A 7937-nucleotide genomic window follows, 5' to 3' on the forward strand; every position below is an offset into this window, starting at 1 on the left:
CCAAATACTTTAGACTTTTGTTGAATCTGCTATTGGACAGTCTGCAGGGTTTTTTTTTATTGCCTACAACCTCTCTCTTATTATTCTCTGATAATTGTAAGCTTTCTTCAATTTTAGGTGGGTTTTTTAAGCACTGCTGGATGGCTGCCATAATTGGGAAAAAGGAGAGAGGAAAATTATGTTTTTTTGGGGTTTCTTTCTTATATGCCAAATGTGAAAGAAAGTTCCACACCTCTGGATCAGATATGTCTGCGGATATGATCCAGGGTGCAAATCGATACACCTCATTCCAAAATTTTAAGCTTTTCTCTTTTGCAATTTTAAGCCCTCTGGATTTGAGTAGAGCTTTTAGAGAATGAATTTGGCGCTTCCTTTGTCATGATACAGAGCTTCCCATTGTAAGGGGGAAGATGTTTTTACAGCAATCGGACACTAGAGGGCAGAAGCGCCGTTGTAGAAAAAAAGTTGTAGTTTTAAATTTTTGTCTGAGAGCCGCTTTTGGCTGCAGGCGCTCGGCAGGGGCTAGCTAATTTGAATTTTCACTGAACTGGCTTTAGCTGCTGCTTGAACGCTTGGGGGCAGGGTAGAGGAATTTGCCTGACTCCAAAGCTTAGGTGGAGATCCCTGGAATCTTTGGGGATTTTTCTCTAATAGTGTTCAGATAGAAAAGTGGAGAAGTGACGGTTTCCAAAGGGACATTCCTGAAATCAAGATTTCAGGGGATCACAGTGGCTCCCAGTCACAAGACCTGCCCGCAAATTTGAGAGGCTGGCAGCAACCCCTAATGGTTCTTACTTGGCCAATGCGTCACCAGGTTTGATATTAAAGAGATGTCTAGATAGAGATCTTTTGTCCACACCTGTACAGGTAGTCGGGGTCTCCTAGGGGTTCAGAGAGACCTTCAGCCAACACCAGGGGGTAGCCCTGGCCAGAAGGCATTAGTTGTTTCTCTGGCCCTAGCAGTCCCACGTGAGAACTTCTAGACTGGAAAAGAAAAGGAGGAAATTTTAGAAGAGAGGAAGAGATTAGATTACCCTCCCTTCCTGAGAGGGAAGGGTACTCACGGATTCCTAGCGTTTCTGTGGGCACCAGCTCCGAGCTGGCGCGAAGTTCAGAGGACTCTCACATTGTCAGAAGACTCCCACGAGATTTGGGTGCCAAGCTCCACGGAGGTTCGGGGTGCCAAGCTCCATGTTGTGGCGCCAGATATGGGGGGGGTCGCTGGACCCCCGGCGTGGTGTGCGCGGGCCCCCTGGGGTCTCCGCCACACCTGGCTAGTCCCGGCGTGAGCCTGGCCGCAAGCGATGTGGGGAGCGCACCTGGGCTCCCGGGCGCACTCACTCTCGATGTGGTGCAGCGGGTGCGCAGACTTCTCTGGGAAGCGGCTGCTTCAGGTCCCGCATCTCTGGGAATAGAGGCAGCTGACCGCAGTTTCTGGTGCTAAGAGCTTCTCTGCTACTGGAGTATTATCCAGTCGGAATCCTGCCTCTATTACACCCTTGTACCTTTCCTCAGGATTGCTGAGTTCCTGGCCAGTGAACTCCACAGGGAAGAGGCACGGAGGCGGCGAAAGCTGGGGTATCCGTGGGCCGATAACGGAGAGTGCTGCTCTCCGGTGAGATCAGGTCGCTGGTAGAAAGACACAGGACTCAAGGCACGGCTTAGTCTGTGTTTACAGCTTTATTGTATCTCTGCTCCTTGCTGTCCAGCTCTCTGCTGATCCAGCTTTCTGGGACCAAATCTCCGACTATTAAGAGAAGACTAGCATATTTATATATCATGGGGGTAGGTAAAAGCTTTTAGATACTTTGTGAGATATTCTATTTACATGTGGAAGTGGGTTTCTGCTAGACTATTGTCTACCTGTAAAAATCACACACAGGAAGGCATGGTATGCATAGAGCCAAAGGCCATGTTTATGTCAAGGCATCTGTGGTGGCCACTTCAAAGGGAGAGACAGGAAAGATGCCAGAAAGCACCTTGCTATGAAAAGGAGCCCGCAGCACATTCCCGAGCTGCATGAGCTGTCCAGTGTGAAGGGGCTTCGACTTTTGCATAACAGAGGTCTCCCAACAATACAGGACTGAGTTTGGAGCTGTTGTGGTGTAGGTATATCTGGAGGCTGCACCCTACAGGATCAGAGACAGTATGTCAGCTTCAGAGTCATTCTGGATGTGGCTCAGCATGGTCTCTGAGGAGCTTGATTTTCTGCCACCACTTTGGGGATATTGCAGCAGGCCTGTGCCAGCTAGGATTCTGCCCAACCAAAAGAAAATCATCAGCACCTATAGAAGAGGTAAATCCACCAGTAATAAGCTGCCAATAATTCTTCCACTAAGATTGAGACCTGCTGTCCATTTCCACAGTTCTGTGCTGGGTTTTTGTCTGCTTAAGTTTGCATTGGTCTTGTGCATGCTGACACTGTTGCTGTACGTTTGTTTAAGGGTCCCATGCACCTGTAGGACTATTTCCATATGGTCATGCACCTCCTCCTGGCTCTTACAATCATTCTGCCCCTTCTTTGGCAATGGACCCTGAGCTCTGGGTGGGTCCTGCCCAAGGACTCACACTCTGTACACTCTTACTCTCTGTGTTTTGGCCATTTGTGACCTTTTGTGTTCCCGGCCCTCTGTTGCATGAGGGAGCTTCACTGATGAGAGTTGAAAGATGCATTAGTGTTCTCTTCATCCCTTGTTCTACGTTCCGTGAACCTTAGGTGTAGTGGTTGCATCCTAGATGTGTCACATATGCTTGGGCAATTCACAGACAATCTCTGTGTGTAACCAGTTGTGGAACTCTGTAATTATCTATCTCTTGATAAAGAATCTTCTTTGATGGATGGTGACTGGGATACTTGTCTATAAATTTAAGGATACATATTTTGCACACAGTAAGAAATTACATTTGTCTAGGGATGTGACAGCCTTGGAGTATTCTCTATGACTTACGGCCTCTCCAGCTATGTGTATTTGGTGAGGTTTACAGTACCACACATGAGTTTCCTCCCATTGAGTGGGCTTTAAATCCAATTAGGTAGCTGTTCATTGCCCCCAAGATAAAAGTCTATTTGCATGGGACAAGGATAGCTTTTGAATTCCTCTTGGAGCCTTGCTGTGTGAGATGGTGTCATCATTGTTCTCTCAGCAGGTCTTCCTCAGTTATTTTAAATGGGGTTTTACTATGTAGCCTAGACTGTTCTCAAACGTGGGAGCCTCTGTTTCCTGCCTCTGCCTCTCAAGTGCCTGGATGACTGGTATGCCCTATTCTAGGCAGTGGTATGTCATTTTTCCCTCAAGAGACAATGTGCTCCATCCATGCAAGTTGGCCTGGAGGTCTCCACTGAGGCTGCTCACTGCATTCAGAATCTTTATTGGGCATAGTTCCCCCAGTTTGGTCTCTGTGAGCAGAATGGCTGTCTGTGGGGACTGTGGCTGGCTGTGAGTAGCTAATCACAGGTGATACTGTAGGCATTAGGGATCAGGAGACTCAGCTGCTGGTACCTTTCATATTCAGGTCCAGGTAATGAAACCTGTGCTGCAACAGTCACTCTGAAATCTTGCTTTTGGCTGGTTATGCTAAGTAAGCCAGGAATGGTACAGTGGGAATACACAGGGCTTTGGGAAGTGTTTTTAGTCCTGTGATGAGGCCACAACCTTTCACTGAGCCTGTCCTAAGTCTGTGACTGCTGGATCACTTCAGTTGTTGACACACCTGGAAAGAGGGAGCCTCGATTGGGGAATTTTCTCTATCAGATTGGCCTGTGGGTGTGTCTGTGAGGCACTTTCTTATGCATTTCATACAATATATCTTAATCATATTTAACCCCCCCTTCCCTATCTGCACCCCCCACATAGGCCATCCCATCAGATTTCATGTATTCTATCATATATGTTAAGGCCTATTGAGTCAAATTTGTGTCTCCAGATGCCCCTTGGTGTGACTTCATCCATTGGAACCTGGTCAGCCTATCTAGTGTCATACCCTTAAAGAAGACCAACTCTCCCTCACCCAGCAGTGATCAGTTGCTAACAGCTCCTCAGCTGTCGCCATTGCTGCAAGTTCATATGAGCAAGTTCCCAGACACTTGGAAAACTGTTTTCTTGTGGTCATCCACTAGGCCTGACTCTTACAGTCTTTCTACCTCTCCTGAGGTAGAAATGGTCCCTGAGCCCTGGGTGTCAGAGATTTAATATAGGAATCCTATCCAGGGACACACGCTCTGAAGTCTCTACTCTCTACATTTTGGCCAGTTATGTGTTAATCACTCTGTTAGATAGCTGTTGATTACCCCCAAGATAGAAGTGCTACTACTGCACCAATAAAGATAGTTTGCTATTCCATTCATTGCTGTGGTTATTAGGCTTTATAGCTGGGGTGGGACTATTGATTGATTTTCTCCCTTAGCAGCTTACATAGTGTCCTCTGATACTATGAGAGCTAGTCTTCAGGGAGGAGGCTTCCAGGACAGTTCTAGTTCTAGTGCTCTACATCATGTATCCAAAGTATGTCCTGTCTTCAGCAATAGGGTCTTACCAAAGTTCTGGGAGGAAATCAAGGGCCGTTATAATAGCCTGTATTATTTTGGGACTCTCTTGGACTACCCTGACCAATAACTCAAAGGCAGGTTCTCCTGTCTGGCACTGTGTTTCTTGTTATATAGCCTCCAGCTATACAAATATGTACTCATATACATATTTTATATGTGTATTTTTTAGTAAGCTTTTGAATTAATGGTGAGTGACATGGGAGGGCCCAGCCTAATGTGGGTGGTGTCACCCCTTGGGCAGGTGGTCCTGAGTTGTATAAGAAGGCAGGTTGAGCTGTGGTGGTGCCCACCTTTAATCCCAGCACTCAGGAGGTAGAGGCAGGCGGATCTCTGTAAATTCAAGGCTGCCTGCCTGGTCAACATAGAGAGTTCCAGGCTAGCTGGGGCTTCAGCAAGACCCTATCTCAAAAAACTAAAAACAAAAAATACCACAAATGAAACCAGAACAAAACAAAAAAGAAGAAGAAAGCTAAAGACTGAATACAGAGGAGCAAGCCAGTAAGCATTTCCCCTCTGTGTTTTTTGCTTCAGTTCCTACCTCCATATCTACCTCCACAGCAAGGTGGATAGAGCCTGAGGAATGACACTCAGAGTTGACCCTTGGTTTCACATTCATGCCCATACATGTGCATGTGAACGTGCACACATGTGCATACATACATGAATGCACCCACAGAAACATGCACACACCCAGACCAAAAAAAAAAAGGCATGAATAGAACTATAATGTTGAGTCCATTTTGCCTAAACATATTTCATCATCCTCAACAGAAGTTCTATAACCATTACACATAAATTCTGGCTCCCTACACCTCCACCTAATCTCTGCTGTCTATGGATTTGTCAACTATAGGTGCCTTATATGAACAGTATCATATAATGTGTGTCATTTTATGCCAGGCTTATTCCACTAAGCATGTGTCTAAAGTTCACCCCTACCATAGTGTAACCTTTTTGTGGCTGAATATGCCATTATTTTACATGCTGTACTTCATCCATATCCCTAACTTGTTCACCACATTATGTATTATTTTAAAGGAACTCCCAGATATCATGGAATTTCTTCTTTGAAAAAAATGTTTTTATCCCAGCACTTGGGAGGCAGAGGCAGGTGGATCTCTGTGAGTTCGAGGCCAGCCTGGTCTACATAAGTGAGTTCCAGGCCAGCTGGGACTACAGGGAGACCCTGTCTCAAAAAGACAAAAAAAAAGTTTTAAAAAGCTAGGTGTGGTGGAGCACGCCTTTAGTCCCAGCATTTAGGAGGCAAAGGCAGGCAGATCTCTGTGAGATTGAGGCCAGCCTGATGTATATAGCAAGTGCCAGGCCAACTGGGGCTACAGGGAGACCCTGTCTCAAAAAGATAAAAACCAAACCAAAACAAAACAAAACACCCCAAAACCAAAACCCAAACAAAAACTTTTTATTACATTTTATTTTGTGTGTCTGTGTGTGCACGCATGTGCACATGTTTTAAAGTCTGAGAACAACTTGTGAAATTTGGTTATTTCCTTCCAGCATGTGGGTCATGGGGATAGAACTCATATCATCTGGCTTGGTGGCAGGCATCTTTACCTATTGAGCCATCTCACCAGCCCAGATATCCTATAATTTCATCTCTGTATCTTTGGTTTATATATTTAAAATATAGGACTTGTCAGGCATGGTGGCCCATGCCTTTAATCCCAGCACTTAGGAGGCAGAGGCAAGTGGATCTCTGTGAGTTCAAGGGCAGCTGGGTCTACATAGTGAATTCCAGGCCAGATGGGGCTACAGGGAGCTGTCTCAAAAAGACCCCCTGCCAAAAAATTTAAAAATTAGAAATTAAATAAATTAAATAAAATATAAGACTTTTCTACTTAGTGTCACATCTTTAATAGCAAATATTCAGTAAGTATTCAAACTTGAAGTTGTCTCCTAAATGTCATAAAAATTTGTCACTTTGTAGTTGATTTTCTCTTAAATTATATTTAATCTATGTATGAACATGCTTTCCAGTTCTTTCATTTTCCACAAATTGGTAGTTGAACCAGCTTGTTGAGATTGAAGACTGATTTGATTTGGTTTTCCTTCTCCTCTTTTCCCTCCTCTCCTTCCCTCCTTCTCCCCAGGAAATGCAATTCAGCAGGAGCCTGCAGGGGTCACTCAGCGTCCAGCACAGAGCAGCGCCTACAGGGGGTGCCATTAGCTAGGACTCTGAAGATGGAACTCCCTGCTGGAAAGCTGGTGGCAAAAGAGGTAGGCAGACCCAGTTGGTAGATATAGACACCATGATATAAAGTTAGCACCAAATGATAGAATTTGACTTATACATAAAAGGACTGTGACAGCCAGAGGAGGCCAGAATGTGCTTACAGGAGGGGCAGAAGTTTTAGGATAGTCTCAAGGGCTCCTACAGGAGGGGCAGAAGTTTTAGGATAGTCTCAAGGGCTCCTGTAGAAGAGAGGTGGTGACTGTGTGTTTGTGTGTTGAAATGGATGGATCAAAATTATATTTAGGAGGTGAAGATTCAAGACATGGGTATTGGATGTTGAATTAGAGTGAGAAATATCTGCCTTTGACCATCTTCTGTTGCTAATATATCACAGCTTTTGGTGGAGTGAAGTATTTTTAAAAAGTGCTTTTTTTCTGTCCAGGACCAAATTAACTTGATAATAGATTCACTGTACAGATAACCCAATGACTAGCTGATAAATGAGTGGATTGATGCATGAGGGCAAAGTCCTCATCACTCTTTAAAGACGTTGTCCTTTAATAGCTCATCTTGGTAATTAGACTGAATTTCATGCTGACAAACCCAGGCAGTGTACATTGATGATTCTAAGATTTCTGTCCTAAGTGAGTGAATTACACTAAACAAGAGCCTTTCAAAGGGTTCTTTCCTCCTGGTGTTAAAAAACACAAACACTCTCTGCGTCCCGGGACCTGCACCACCGGCTAACTCTCCTAGCCTGCACACCTATACTCAGGCCTCTTGGGGTAAGTCTATAGCGCAGCCCTCCACGCCTTGACTCCCCAAGCCACATTCACCCTTCCATCTCCCCCGCTGTTCGCTACTCCCAGTTTGGGACCTGCGCCATTCCTAGTCTTGGGGCCTCAGACACCTGGGGAACCAATACTGCTTCCTGATCCTTCTCACCCAGACCAACTGAGTGCCTTTCTTGGGCCCCAGGAGCACCGCTTCTGGTCCTGGCCCCGCCCTCACTTCTCTCTGTCCCTGGACCTGCACCACCAGCTAACTCTCCTAGCCTACACTCCTATCCTCAGGCCTCTTGGGGTAAGTCTATAGCGCAGCCCTCCACGCCTTGACTCCCCAAGCCACATTCACCCTTCCATCTCCCCCGCTGTTCGCTACTCCCAGTTTGGGACCTGCGCCATTCCTAGTCTTGGGGCC

At 45.8% G+C, this 7937-nt stretch overlaps 1 long non-coding RNA gene across 1 annotated transcript in view; it reads left to right on the top strand.

The window, feature by feature from the left end:
* LOC115067646 overlaps positions 1-7937 on the top strand; it is a 28984-nt gene that overhangs the window by 5126 nt on the left and 15921 nt on the right. The window contains exon 2 of the long non-coding RNA XR_003847023.1: positions 6655-6781. This is a non-coding gene — a long non-coding RNA (uncharacterized LOC115067646). The remainder of the gene's footprint in view (positions 1-6654; positions 6782-7937) is intronic.

Source organism: Nannospalax galili, unplaced genomic scaffold (assembly GCF_000622305.1).
Source record: "Nannospalax galili isolate Female #2095 unplaced genomic scaffold, S.galili_v1.0 scaffold527, whole genome shotgun sequence".
NCBI classification, from domain to species: Eukaryota; Metazoa; Chordata; class Mammalia; order Rodentia; family Spalacidae; genus Nannospalax; species Nannospalax galili.